Source organism: Onychostoma macrolepis, chromosome 02, assembly GCF_012432095.1.
Source record: "Onychostoma macrolepis isolate SWU-2019 chromosome 02, ASM1243209v1, whole genome shotgun sequence".
NCBI classification, from domain to species: Eukaryota; Metazoa; Chordata; class Actinopteri; order Cypriniformes; family Cyprinidae; genus Onychostoma; species Onychostoma macrolepis.
The window spans coordinates 29,013,982-29,029,261 of NC_081156.1; the positions used below are offsets into that span (position 1 = coordinate 29,013,982).

Below are 15,280 nucleotides of genomic sequence, written 5' to 3' on the forward strand. Positions count from 1 at the left end.
TCAGTAAAACTCCAGCTAATTTAATTCATTTTCACACAAATTCTGATTAAGGAGCAGGTTATTTGTTAATTTAGACTTATTTCCACATGGTTCCTTGCCCAATACTATGGTATGACCTATTAACATGATTAATACAGCATTGCACTTGCAGTGCAGAGTGCTCTAGTTCAAGTCCCATAAAACACGAGTCAATATAAAAGAGCGCAGAAAACTTGGGGGAAAAAAAGGTAAAAAAGCATGATCACTTCATTATATACATTTTCTTTTGTTAACACTATTGGTTAGGTTTGGAGCAGATGGTAATAAAGCTATATTCTCCAATGATGGATGGAGAGATGGCAAATTTACGGGTTGGCTATTTCTGTGTACCTGTCTTTTTTGCCCGTAGTTTGACTTGTATAATTGGTAGAAATGGCATAATTTTTTTTTTCTTCCCCAGTGTGGTTTGGCACTGTGATTGGTAGAGCTGCTTTAGAGCTTCATCTTTGGCTATGATTGCATGTGAACAGGAAGCCTCTTCTCATCGTCTTGATTAAAGCCCCAGATGTGTTTTTTAGGAAAGTATGAACTAGCTGCAAACATTCAGAAGCATTTAGTCTTAATTATATTAGATTATACTCTGTGAAGTATAGTTATATGAGGTTTGGTTGGGTTTTACTGCATTAATTCTTTAGAAGGGGAATTTAGAGTACTTGCCCACACTCTCACGAGTGTCGAACCCAGTGGCCAAACCATAATCGGCAGTGGAGCTTTAAAGAATCTCAGTTGTATGCAGCCTTGTGTGTGTTTTGGAAGAGAGCACCGGTTGTTATTAAGGTCTTCTGTCAGTTCATTCATGAGTATCAAGCCTCGGTGTGAATGAATGAGCTCTCACATACACTATTTCAGTCCTGCGCTCGCGATACGCTCATTTTAACACGATCTGCGGCCACAGAAATGGCCACATACTCCCACACGTACTGCATCTCACAAGGGGGGTTCAAACCACATACATAGTTTTCGGTTATGCTCTTCAATCATGCCTTTGTCTTTCCAAGCCCATTTGACAGCACAGATTGTTCATTGCATTCCAGTAAAGTGTTTCTAATGTTTGTGTCTCGGATGTGGAGATATGCGCAGAATGTTTCGCCGTCGACAGGTCACATGCAGTAATCAGGAATGTTCAAACAATAGAGCTGATTGCCTTTTACGGATGCTGATGTGTGTGTGGTGTCTGTGTTTGAAAGAGTGGTGAAATCTGTAGTCTTTGTGGAGATTTAGAGCTCTCAACCATTGTTCTTGAGGTTGGCGAGGATGATTGTTTTTGCCTAATATATAGTAAATTATTTAAATTAGTACATGGATATTTAGGACATTTCAGGTACACTAGGATTTGCGGTTTAATTTTCATTAGAAATATCTCATTAGAGTTCTCCCCTTATCCTGATATGTGGTTTTAGAGGTGTCAGGTTTAATTTGGTGGGAAATCCATACACAAATACATTACTATTGTAATACAAATGTACTGTAAAACAATTATGCTATAGTAGACTATAGTATTTCTTCACTTGCAAGAGTTAAACCCTCAAGCTTTAATTTTAGCACAAAACTGCAGGAAGACCTTTAAGTTTAGGTGACAACAGGTTTACATATGCTTCTCATTACAAATCTAGTGAAATGCTATAAACTTCTGTCCACAAAAATGCTGGAATTTGTGTGAATGTTGAACACAAAGCATTGCACACATTACATTCCCAAATGCATGTTAAACTCATCCTCATGCTGTTTCAAAGATCTAGAAAGTTCTTTCTTCTTTATAAGCAGATAATAATAACCACAAAAAAAAATGTCTCTGTGTTTGTTTTTGTAGGTAATTGTGGTAGATGAGTAGATGGCAAAATATTCATTTTTGGGTGAAATATCCCTTTAGGAACAAAGTATAGTATGTAACATATCTGTAGTAATTGTGGGAATTTGTTTCTGTAAACAATACAAGAGATTGTGAGAGTCAAGTGTCTGTTTTGCTGTCTCCATCATGGATTAATAATTACCCTGTGGCATACAGACATCATATCGGATTACAGACTTAATGTAAAACTTAATTAGAATGATGATTTGAGGTTTTCCATCATTAATATAAGAGTATTGTTAGAAGGCATGTGATTTGTTTGGGTTTCTGTCGCTGTGTGTGTGAATCTGTCTCTTCTCATTTGTGTGGGTTCTTGTCTCAGGAAGTTCAGTAGACAGTTGATTCTAATTGTCTAGCTTCATCGTGAGAGTGGGTGTGTTTTGTTGTATATTAATAAAGGATTTAAGTTATTAAGAATAGGTTGTGCTCTCTGTGATCATCTCAGACTAAGAAAGGAATCACAGGATTAAAGAGACATTGGAAAGGGGATGTTGAGTCGCAGTCGGTGAGAAAATGAGTTTAATAGACAAAGGCTTTGTTTGGAATGTTCGTTAAAAGATCCTGTCTTTGTTTTATTACTCTCTGCTGAGCTCGGTTGGATTCAGAGGCATTAGGAATCAAACGCTAGTGTATAGCTACAGTATATACTATATGCACCTATGACATTTACTCTGCCAAATTTAATCTGATGCTAATGAAAATTAGGCTGTAGTAAATAGCATGTGTGATTATGTATACTGTATAGTTTTAACATTTTAACACACACATGTTCGTTTTTGTGAAAAGTGGGGACATCCCATAGGCGTAATGGTTTTTATACTGTACAAACTGTATATACTATTGTCCTACACCAACCCTACACCTAACCCTACCCCTTACAGGAAACTTTGTGCTATTTCAGATTTTCAATGCACTCCATTCTGTGTGATTTATAAGCGTTTTGAAAAGTGGGGACATGGGGCAATGTCCTGAAAAGTCACCTTCACCTTGTAATACCTATGTCATACCTTTGTCATTATACAAATCTATGTCCTGACTTTTCACAAAACGCACACACACACACACGTCTGGTTTGCTATCCTTGTGGGGACTCTCCATAGGCGTAATGCTTTTTCAGCTGTACAGACCGTATATTATATTGCCCTACACTTAAACCTGCCCCTTTAAAAAAACAGTTATTTTGCTTAATTATATTTTGTTTAAAAATATATTTAACATCTAGCAGTATGCTTATTAAATGAGTCAAGTAACAATTTTTAAGAAATGCACAGTTTATCTTGCTTTTGCTCTTTTTGTCATATGGAAATGACAGGTGAAGTCTTGCGCAATGCATTGTGGGATACTGTATTTCACACAGTGTACTCTGTTTTTAAACTGCATATTTTGTTAAACTTAGTAGGTCATTTCAGCATTTGACAGTATATGATATATAGCTAATGATAGGCAAACAATAAAGTAAAGGCAGACCCAGAAGCAGCAGTCAGGCCTCTCCGTCTCCTCACTGCGGTTCATAATGACATTGACTAATTCTCTTTCTCCCCGTGTGTAAGTGCACGAGTGGGCGTTTCTATGTTATGTCCTCCATTTTCCCTCTGAGATTTGAAGAGGTGCAAAATAACAGATGGATGTTGCATAAAGACTTTAGATAAATGAGAGGAGAACCCAGATGTTTACACGGTTCAGGAATGAAAATCAATACATGTTAAATTTAGTGGCGTTTTCCACAAGTAAGGTACAAAATAGAGTCCGAAACCCTTGAATTGCAATTACCTGTAAATCTAAAGTATTTTTTGTCTTTTTTTTTTTAACAAATTGTCAGTGAAAGAAGGTGAAAGACTAACATTTCCCTGTTTACCCCTGCTAGCAGATGCTGTAACTACACCATCTGGCTGCACAAAGCATGTCTGTTGACAACTGTTCAAAATTTGCGTAACAGTTTTAAATAAGATTCAATTTATTAACATGATTTACTTGTTCATTAAATATAGCTACATGCTTAGTTTCTAGCATTTAGCATTGTGCTATGCCAGCTGTTGATTTGAACTGAAATGAAGATAAGATTAAAGGGTTACTCCACCCCAAAATGAATTAATCACTTTACCCCCGTGTCGTTCCAAACCCGTAAAAGCTTTGTTCGTCTTTGGAACACTAAAACCCAGAAAAGTATGAAAGACATAATCCGAATAGTCCACATGCCATCAGTGGTTCAATCTGAATGTAATGAAGCAACGAGAATACTTTTTGTATGCAAAGAAAACAAAAATATGACTTTATTCAACAATTCGTCTCCTCCGCAAAAAAGTATTCTCGTCGCTTCATAACATTCAGATTGAACCACTTATGGCAGATGGACTATTTTGATGATGTCTTTCATACTATTCTGGGCCTTGACAGTGGTATTAACTTGGCAGTCAATGGGACAGTCACAAGCCTCCTGGTTTTCATCCAAAATATCTGAAATTGTGTTCTGAAGACGAACAAAGCTTATACGGGTTTGGATCAACATGAGGGTAAGTGATTTAATGACAATTTTCATTTTGGGGTGGAGTATCCCTTTAATTGGTTCTGGGGCCACAGCTCAATTAGTTAGAATAACTTTTTTGAATAATTAATTAGAAAAATGTGTTTATGCTACAAATTCTAAGGTTAATTATTTGAATAATTTTTAAGAAGTTGTCATAACTCAAAAAGATTGATGCAAAAAGTTCTTTTTTTTGACCCAACACATTATTTTTTAGAGTTCTCACAACAAAAAGCATGGGATTTGGGCTCCAGTGCTTTAAAAAATTTCATAGGACACTAAAGTGTACTGTATACATGGAAAGTGCCAGTAAAAACCTCATTACTGCTCAGCAGTCACAGCAGATGCCTTTTTGGTGGCATCATGCCAGTTGTGCTGTGAGGAAACCCTTCTCACTCGCTCATTCTCCTTCAGTCTTTCGTTCTGTCTGGCCTTCATTCTCTTGTTCCTCTTGTTGTTATTCGTCTTTCCCTTGTCTTCATCAACGATTGCATGACTCTTAAAGTCTCCGAGGAATCCCCCTCCTCTTATATGTCCTCCTCCCACAGATCATTTGGCCTTTTTGGAGGGTAGATTTATCCACTGACTAATTGAACTTGCCATTTTACTTCCTTAGCTGGCCCTGGACCACAACTTGTGTCCCCTAAAGAGAAAAATAAAAAGGATTGAGAATAAGAGAGACAGTTTGGCCTGAACTGACAGACTGACCCAAACCCAACGCCTGATGTCAGCCGTGGGCTTGGGACAGGAAGTGATGCTCATTCCGTACCTCTGAGCAAATCTAGTGGCTTCAGCCTCACACGCAGTGCACCTGCTATGTCATTCCCATGGTAACAGTGGAATGGAGGATTCTAAACATCTCATTCGTCCCCTGCTGACCAGCTGTCGTGAGATGGACGCTGGTGTTCAGAGAATGGTGCTGGCTTGTTGTTTGCCGTACAGGACAGAATTAACTCTTTTGTTGTTTAACAAAGGTTAGAGAAAGATTTAGAGTGACGCTCTGTCTGCCCTCCCCTAAAGAAGGTGCGCTGAGCTCTTCAGTGAGGAAAAAACACAAGAAAAAAGTTTTTCTGGACATGTCAACATAAGATGAAAAGAGAGCAATTACTTGGGGCAAAAATCAAAACAAGCGAGTTAAACTTTCCATAGAAGTGAAAAGGTCTCAAAAACTACTTTAAGGTGGTAGTTAATTGGTTTAACATAGATTCTAGTGTAGCAGAGGCCAGCGGGAAAGTGCTGTGCAGGTAAAAAAACCTCACTCCCCGATCTCAAGAGGCGCTCTAGCAGCTGATGCTAGAGGCCGTGGCCTTTAGCCTCCTTGTTAGAGCGCCCGTCTCCCACGCCGCAGTTTGAATCCTGCTTGGAGCAGGGCGAGTAGGACCGCAACACTAGCTTATTATTTATGGAAATTAACAGGTGGTGGACCTGCTTTTGATTTGGTAGACTTTCATGGTAAAGCTAGTTAGAGGTAGTAGACCACCTGGAAACAGAAAAGGCTACCATATTCCAAAAACCAGATGGTCCATCCACTTATATGACCTTTTCCAGAAGGAGAAACCATGCAAGACATGAGAACAATTGTGTGAAGCAAACACCCCCCCCCAAAACAAGTGAATTAAACTTTTTCTTTGTAAGTGAAACGGACTCAAAAACTAGTTTAAAGTGGTAGTTAATTTGTTTCACACAGATTCTAACTTGTGGTCCAATCATGTCTAGGCGATCAACTGGACTACCAGGTGATGGGCCTGCTTTTGATTTTGTAGTCTCATGATAAAGCTAGTAGACCACCTTGGAGCAGAAAAAAGGCTATCATATTCCATAAAATGGCTGGTTCATCCACCTATATGACTTTTTCCAGAAGGAAAAGTCATCCTATAAAATCACAATTACAACCTTCTTTTGGTAGATGGTTGTAAATGGTTTCTAGCTTGTGAAAGCTGGTCATTAAGCTGTTCCAAGCTGGCTTAGTGGTTGATCAGCTGGAGTCCTTGTTCTAAAATGATAAACAAAATTGGAAATAAATACATTTTTACTTTACCATTCAAAGGTTTGAGGTTAGTTTATATTTTCTGAAGAATGTGTGAGTGGCTTACAAGATGCTAGGGCGTTGGTTGCCTGTGCAATTCCAATGGTGTTCTGGCTGTTTATTTGGGTGTTACAAGGTCGTTGTGTATTGAAATGTGAGTTGTGCACCAAAATTTAACACTCAGATGACTAATTCCAAGTATGACTATAGTAATGTTGGTGCTTACTTTAACAAACACCACTAATGAGAGATGTTTAAAAGGAAAATAATGACAGGAAATAGGAGTACAAGTAGTGTGTAGGCCAGGGGGCGTCTGAGGAGAAAGGGAGTGGTATCATCTCCAGAGTGTCATTGTGGCTGCTTTCACACGGCTTTTAGGTTGGCGTCTATAGCTGCTTCATGTCTCATTATTCACTTCATTACCTCAGACTGAAACGGACAACCGAACACATGATCCAAACCCAATCATGGCTCAAACTCTCCACCCTCTCTCCTTTTCTCTTCCAACATCATTAGGTTGTCCTAATACTGGAAGGGAGAGACAGAGAAGGGATGGCGTTTTGATTTCCTGTTGTTCAGTCTTTCCTACAGCATGGTGGACCTTTCATGAGAACGACCCGCCACCAATCATCACAGAACATGTTTGAGATGTCTGCACAGCTGGAACTAGAAGAAAGTGTTCAGCTGGAAGGGACAAGCATTTTTTATTTTGGAATTAAGGGATCATCAGTCCTCGTTACTTTAGCGTTTCTGCCTTCAGTTGAGTCTTTCACTTTTTCCAACTGTTCAATCTGAGGTACTCAAAACCTGACCAGACTTTTCCCAGGGTTTTAAGCGAAGTGAAATTCTTTGATTTGTTGCGAGTCAGTATTTAGGGCTATTATTAAACAATAATAGAAATTTGAACATTACCGTTCAAAAGTTTGAGTTTAAATTTTTTTTGAGTTTAAATCTCTTATGCTCACCCAGGCTGCATTTATTAAAAATATATTAAAAAAAAAAAAAAAATTGTGAAATATTATTATAATTAATATAAATTCAATATAAAGTAATATCAATTTTCAGCTTCAAACTCTAGTCTTCAGTGTCACATGATGCTTCAAAAATCATTCTAATATGCTGATTTGGTGCTCAACTCTAAACGTTCTTATTATCAATGCTGGAAACAGTTGTGCCTAATGTTTTTTTTATTTTTTATTTATTGATTGATTTTTTTTTTTAGATTTTTTTATTTTTTTCAAGATTCTATGAATTTGAAGTTCAAAAGAGCAGCATACCAGTCAAAGGTTTTTGAACAGTAAGATTTTTAATGTTTAAAGAAGTGTTTTTGATGTACTTTGGATCAAATAAATGCAGGCTTGGTGAACAGAAAATAGTGACATTTTGACTATTTCAAATAAGAATATATTTTAAAATGTAATTTATTCCTGTGATTTCAAAGATAAATTTTTAGCATCATTACTCCAGTCACATGATCCTTCAGAAATCTTTCTAATATTCTGATTTGCTGCTCAAAAAGCACATTATTATTATTATTATTATTATTATTATTATTGTTGTTGAAAACAGCTGAGCATAATTTTTGTCAGGTTTCTTTGATGAATAGAAAGTTCAGAAGAACAGCATTTACCTGAAATATAAATCTTTTGTAACATTACAAATGTCTTTATCATCAATTTAAAGTATCCTTGCTAAATAAAAGTATTAATCCCCCCTGCCCCCAAAATGATATATGTATATATGTCTGTGTATAATGTTACAAACACTTTTTATTTCAGATAAATGCTAATCTTTGTATTTTTCTATTCATCAAAGAATCCTGAAAAAATGTAGTCAGCTGTTTTAAAAATTGAAGATAATAATAATGATAATAATGAATGTTTCTTGAACAGCAAATCAGCATATTAGAATGATTTCTGAAATGATGCTGAAAATTTAGCTTTGATCACAGAAATGAATAACATTTTTAAAAGTATTCAAAATTGAAGGTGGGGATTGTGAATGAACAGCACTCTCTCCACCTTCGATACATGACTAAGGTGCCCTTGAGCAAGGCACCGAACCCCTAATTGCTCCCCGGGCGCTGGAGCAATAGCTGCCCACTGCTCCGGGTGTGTGTTCACTGTGTGTGTGTGCATTTGTTCACTACTCACTGCTGTGTGTGTGCACTTGGATGGGTTAAATGCAGAGCACTAATTTCGAGTATGGTCACCATACTTGACAATACGTCAATAACTTAACTTAATTAGTTTTAAATATTTCACAATAATAAAGACCAGCAAATAACTGAATAGACATGACAAAAGATGCCATTAATTTTTAATGTTGTGTTTTATTTATATATTGTCAAACATCAATCTATCACTGACCTACGGTCCACAGCAATCCATTTTACAATCAAATGTGTCTGATGTAGGTTAAAAACCCAGCATTTGCATTTCAAGCTTGAATATTTTTAAAGACACACATGTGTATAATTATGAGCAACACAACTATTTCAAATCAGTAGTTTTCCAGTACAGCAATTTACCACATTGTTGCTAGACTGCAGAGACTCTTGCTCAATCAAGGCCAGTTCAGAAGTGAATGATTATTGAGATGTTAAGATCAGCACAGTGATCGGCAGGCTCATTTTTAACCAGATCCTCCAGAGAGCTCTGTGTTTTCACATGTGCACACACACTGTATCCGGCATCTCAGGAATTGTTTGTCTTAGTTGACTTTCGATATAACGAGGAAGCCATTTTAATTGCGATCTGATGAGAGAGATATTGGTGAAACGTTCCTCTGCACTCTCCACCTGTTTCCCTTCTGACAGCAAAGACGCTGCTGAGGGGAGGGTGTGGAGTGTCTGCAGCAGTTCTGGACAGTTGGTTACGTCTAGTTTTTCTCCTAATGTGTAGCATTAAGTGCTGTTGATTTAACCTTCTGTACTTGCATATGTTTGTTTACAGAGCGTTTTTGGGTTCAGATTTGAGCAGATTGAGTAACTAATTTCAATATGGTGCAGAAGAATGCCTTCAGTGGGATACTTTTATTGAGAGCAGATATGCATATGTGACCCTGGACCATAAAACCAGTCTTAAGTCGCTGGGGTATATTTGTAGCAATAGCCAAAAATACATTGTATGGGTCAAAATAATCAATTTTCTTTTATGCCAAAAATCATTAGATATTAAGTAAAGATCATGTTCCATGAAGATATTTTGTAAATTTCTTAACTTAAAGGTATCAAAACTTAATTTTTGATTAGTAATATGCATTGCTAAGAACTTAATTTGGACAACTTTAAAGGCGATTTTCTCAATATTTAGATTTTTTTGCACCCTCAGATTCCAGATTTTCAAATAGTTGTATCTCGGCCAAATATTGTCTGATCCTAACAAACCATACGTCAATGGAAAGCTTATTTATTCAGCTTATTTATTCAGTTTTGTCGTCCAGGGTCACGTGTTAAATTATAAACACAGTGAAATACAATAATATTGGAATAGCATTGTGAAATGGTATTTAAAATTGGTATTTACGGGGACTCTCTATAGGTGTAATGGTTTTTATACTGTACAAACTATGTGCTATTGCCCTACACCAACCCTACACCTAAACCTACCCCTTAAGGGAAACTACTGGCAATTTTTGAATTTCATAAAACACCGTTTTGTATGTTTTTTTTTTTGTGTTTTTTTAAAGCCTTTTGTTTTACTGGGACACAGGAAGTGTCCTCATAAACCATGTTTACGTTGTAGTATCTATGTTCTTATACACATTTGTGTCCTCATAAACCATATATACCAGTGCGCGCGTGCACACACACACACACATTCCATGTTTTATGGGGACTTTCCATAGGCGCTCAAAAGGTTTTCATAGGGTGTACCTGAACCCTCCCCCCCCACACATTTGTTTTTGTGAAAAGTGGGGACATCCCATAGGCGTAATGGTTTTTATACTGTACAAACTGTATGTGCTATTTCCCTACACCAACCCTACACCTAAACCTACCCCTTACAGGAAACTTTGTGCTATTTCAGATTTTCAATGCACTCCATTCTGTGTGATTTATAAGCGTTTTGAAAAGTGAGGACATGGGGTAATGTCCTGAAAAGTCACCTTCTAATAATACCCATGTCATATCCTCGTCATTATACAAAATAATGTCCTCATTTGTCACACACACACACACACACACACATTTCTTTGAACAGAAATTTAGAACATTTTAAATGGAAGTAAATCTTTTGTACATTATAAATGACTTTACAGTCAGTTTTAATCAATTTAATGCATCTTTTCTAAATAAACTTTCATTTTTAAATTTCTTACAAAAATCCTAGTCATGCCGAACTTTTGGACAGTAGCCATGTTTATTCATTTAGCACATGCGTTTATCCAAAGTGACTTAAATTAGGAATACAAGCCAATATGATTGCCTTTATTTTGTCAAAGTTGTGATTGGTTACAGTTGGTTGTAATATGATTTATCAGTCATAAAATTGGGATGGGATAGAGACGACAAAACAAGTAATGGGATCAGAAATGTCTGGACTGAAACTCGTATTTGTGGGCATGTTAACACTTAAGAACTAGTCCAATAAGACCGCTTCTTTTGTACACCTTTAATTACCTTAATAGCAATGTGTAGCTACACTCACAGCAACGAATCCAATCTCAATTTTTGTAGGAGTGCAAAGCAAACGTGTTCTCTCTCCGTTTCTTTGTAACTGTTTTTCAGTTTCATTGCTCTCCGCTCTTCGGCTTCTCATGCAGAAGTTGCATGTGGTAATGTGACGTGTTTTCTCATCACAGCTGTTTTAGTCAGAGGACCGGGACGTATGTATTGTCACTAATTAAAGTGGGATTTTATAGCCCCCCTACAGAGGTGATGAACTCATATCTGTGTCTGACCCATATGAAACACAAGCCCTTGGCTGGATTACGGGGCTTTCTGGGGTGGAAGATGATCGACAGATGATGGACTGCCGAACGCTCTGAATGATGACCGCGGTCATTGAGGAATGCAGCATGGCCTTGTATGTAGAATCTTGGCCGTGACAAAAGTGGGTCACTGTTGGTTATCAGGTTTTACAGGATCAAACAAGCAGTTTTACAATTGAATCCGGTTAAAATTGTGTTAGATTATAATTTCAATATGTTTATTGGAAAACAACATCCACCGCTGTGGGTTGTGACATCAGGGAACGTTTAACTATCCCAACACCACCTTAAAAGTCTTCTGTATCTTATCTTTCCACCATCATTTGTTCAGTTTTACTCATCAAGCAGAATCTCTTTGCCAGCAGACCGTGCGTTTAGGAAATGAGTCTTGGTCATTAAGTGGATTAGTCATCTCTAAAAGCCTTTTGTAGACCCTCTTAAGAAGCTATATAACATCCAATTACACGGCTGTAAATCTGGACCCCATCTTGGCTCACTGGCATCACTGCAACACTGCAGTTGCCCAGCTCACAAACCAGTAACGTACAGAGCATTGCTTTCCTCTGGACTCTGCACATCGTAAACCTTTATTTCTCTCTTCTGAGCCCATTTGGATTCAGACATGGAACTGACCAATCAGAAATGGTTTGAAATGGAATACTAGTGCACTGCTTAGTATATTGTGCAGTATCGTTGATATTGTTGTGGGACTGTTTAAAAATAAATGTTAACTGTAGTTTGCTATTTTTAGTATTTTTCTGTTATTAAATGATTTCAGTGCTTGTTTAAATGTGCATTTAAACTAAACTAATAAAGTATCAAGAGGTGGATTCACACACTGTGCATTTGTAAAAGGTTGAATTTAGCTGAGCTTTGTTGAATCATTAATGCTCTGAGTTGGTAATGTCACCTCAAATCACCACCTCTCAATGAAAATTAGCAATCGTTTTGCAAACGGCATGCAATTCAGAGTGGTGCCATTTGTCATCTTTGAAAGAAATATGATTATTTTGGATTTTTAATCAAATTTTGTTTAAAAAGAGTTTTCTTTCAGAGGCTGATCAAATAATAAGTTTAGAAAGACATGATAAAAATTGTGGCTGATGTTCAGTCCCTCAATGTCTGCTTATTAAAATAATTTGGGATTTTTACATAAAGTGAAACAATTGGTTCACTCAAATCTATTTTTTGTGAGATCTGACAGCACTTCATATTACTTCTGGTTTTTCAGATTGGAAGTTGAGGATCAGTTTGATTGCATTACACTGTGGTATACAGCAGCATTTCCTTACCAAAGCCTGATCAGTAAGGTTCTCAATAATATCAGTAATACGTTCCTTGTAACTCATACTGCATATCCTTTGGCAATAATATGATTCATCTGTTATTTTGTTACTGCATTTATTTTGAATTTATTTGGGGGGTGGGGCAATATATTTTTTCTTTTCCAAAAAAGTAACCAAATGTAATGTCATTTTTTTTTTCCCCTTACACACGTTATTTTTATTTCATTTTTTTGTTAATAGTCTTATTCTTTCCCAGGTACCTTCTGGAACCAAATTCTTTTGGTTATCCGGGTGTCGTATGCATGCAGAAATGTTCATACTTTGAGGTTTATATTAAAATATTATGATTAGTGTGGTGGCATTCTGAACATTCCCAGATCCTTAATCTTAGGGCAAACCAAAAGAAAGAATCAGTAATATGTTTTTGTGCTTTATGAAACAAACAAGCCATTTTAAGCTTTTCAATTTACCCAGTAATAGATCTGACAAATCAGATGAACAATGTCTGGCGGTTCTGCTCTAATGGTGAAGCACTAATGGAGCAACAAATGGTTTCAAATAGCTTTTTTTCCCAGCTGTCAGACCACTGTTGGTTACTGTACAGGACTTTAAGTTTCCTGCGTGTCTGAGGGTTTCTCCTGGGAGATCTCCTCTCTCTCCTTCTCTTTTTTTCGTCTTATGTTTAAATGCCATTTTCCAACATGCAGCTCCATATGGATCATCCCAGATTTTCCTGGAATTAGTGTTTAATTCCATCTGAAATCTGCAGAGTCGTGCATTGTGTAAGCTTGTCTTCAGATGTACACAAACACTTAGAGATATTAACTTTTGTATACACATGAAAGAAAACCCTACAGAAATTTGCTGGCAGAGATGGCCGGCGACAGTTTGGCCAAGTTCTGTGGCGTGAGGCCTCAAAGCCAAACAAATTCACCTCTTTCAACTCTGTCTCTTTCTCCGTCTGCTTGTCTCTCTCTATGCCACTTCTGGCGTTTTTACAGAGCATTCGTGGCATGAGGCTGCCCTCTGAAATGCTGTAACCTTACACTGGCACATTCTGCTTGTGGTTTGCTGCTCTCATTCCAACCATCTCGCCTATATGGGCACACGCACACACGCACGCGCACGCGCACGCACACACACGCATGCACATTTACGGTTTATATGCAGACACGAACACACAGTGGGACATGCCAAGTGGCCTTTCCATTCCTTACTTTCTCCTTCTACAGTACTCTTGCTACTGCTGGTCTTAGTGGTCTAGTGGTTTGCATGTGTTCTGATACATCAGCTATGGTGCTCATATGGGCAAAATGAGTTTGAATTAATGACAAATTTCTTTTCACGTTTCTTCTCCCCATCACTGACCTCACTGTAAGGTTCTGGTGAAAAATAATTCATGACAATATGGGCTAGTCAGCATGGTTCTTCCACAGTTTTAGCAAACCTGTCGCATGAACCAATGAACAGTACTAGTAATCTTTTTGATGATTTTTATAAATTACTTCATATTTTCGTAAATTACTTCATCAGCATATTAGACTGATTTGGGAAGAATCATGTGACACTGAAACCAGGGAGTAATGGCTGTTGAAAATTTAGCCTTGGTGTCAATGGAATACATTACATTTTGAAATATATTAATATAAGAAAAGCATTTTAAATTGTTATTTTCCCTTTTTTTTAGCCCATGTTTTGAACCATATATATGGTGTATAAAGTGTAGTTTGATATCAACTCTTATCTCGATCTCTTTAGCTAAATGGTTGTTTGTTTTTACACTGTTAATGAGACCTGTTATAGCAGTAATTCAAAATCACATCACACAATTTAAATGCTCAAGATGCTTGTCAGGCCCCCAGGTTCTTCTGATTGGCTTATAGTTTTAAAACTGAGTTGGATGTGTAACAAAAGTTTAACTTTTTACCATGGCATCTTCATAATGTAATACTCATGCCACAAGGTTCTGAAACTGCAAGACATGATGCAACAATAAAAAGGTCTGTGTGATGCACATGTACATAGACCAACAATTAAAAAAACAGTGCAGCCAGAATGCAAAAACACATCCTGTGCGAACGCCCCCTAATGGGGGACAGTGTGTTCAACCACAGCTGTTGTGATTGGGAGAGTTTAGTTGTTGTCCTGGTCCATTGTGACGGCACTGATGGAAGCCTCCACAGCTTATGGAGTGAAATGGAGAGCTCTGCTTCTGTGTGTGTGTGTGTGTGTGTGCGTGTGTGTATGTACGTCTGTATGTGTGTTGACCGGTCTCAGTTTCGGTCCAGTTGCCGCTGTTCCTCCATCCCCTAACATGCCTTCAGTCTGACATCAGTGGCCTTAGAGAGAACGGCACCCTGGGTACAGCCTGTGTGTGTGTGTGTGTGTGTGTGTGTGTGTGTGTGTGTGTGTGTGTGGTCATGCTCGACTACAGCGCAGCTGAATAGACAGGCTGCCCAGCATTAACAAACCACTGACCAAACACAAGTTTAGGCACGTGTGTGTATGTGTTTGTGTGTTTATGTGTGTTTGTGAGAAAGAGGGCGACAGAAAAACCACAGTCTCCTTTTGCCTCTTTTGTTTGTCCTTCCCGTAACTCAGACGTTTTGTGACTGGTTTTAAAG

At 37.6% G+C, this 15,280-nt stretch overlaps 1 protein-coding gene across 2 annotated transcripts in view; it reads left to right on the forward strand.

Moving 5' to 3' along the window:
- gpc5c (glypican 5c) overlaps positions 1 to 15,280 on the forward strand; it is a 145,888-nt gene that overhangs the window by 17,716 nt on the left and 112,892 nt on the right. The gene's annotated exons all lie outside the window — the stretch shown is intronic.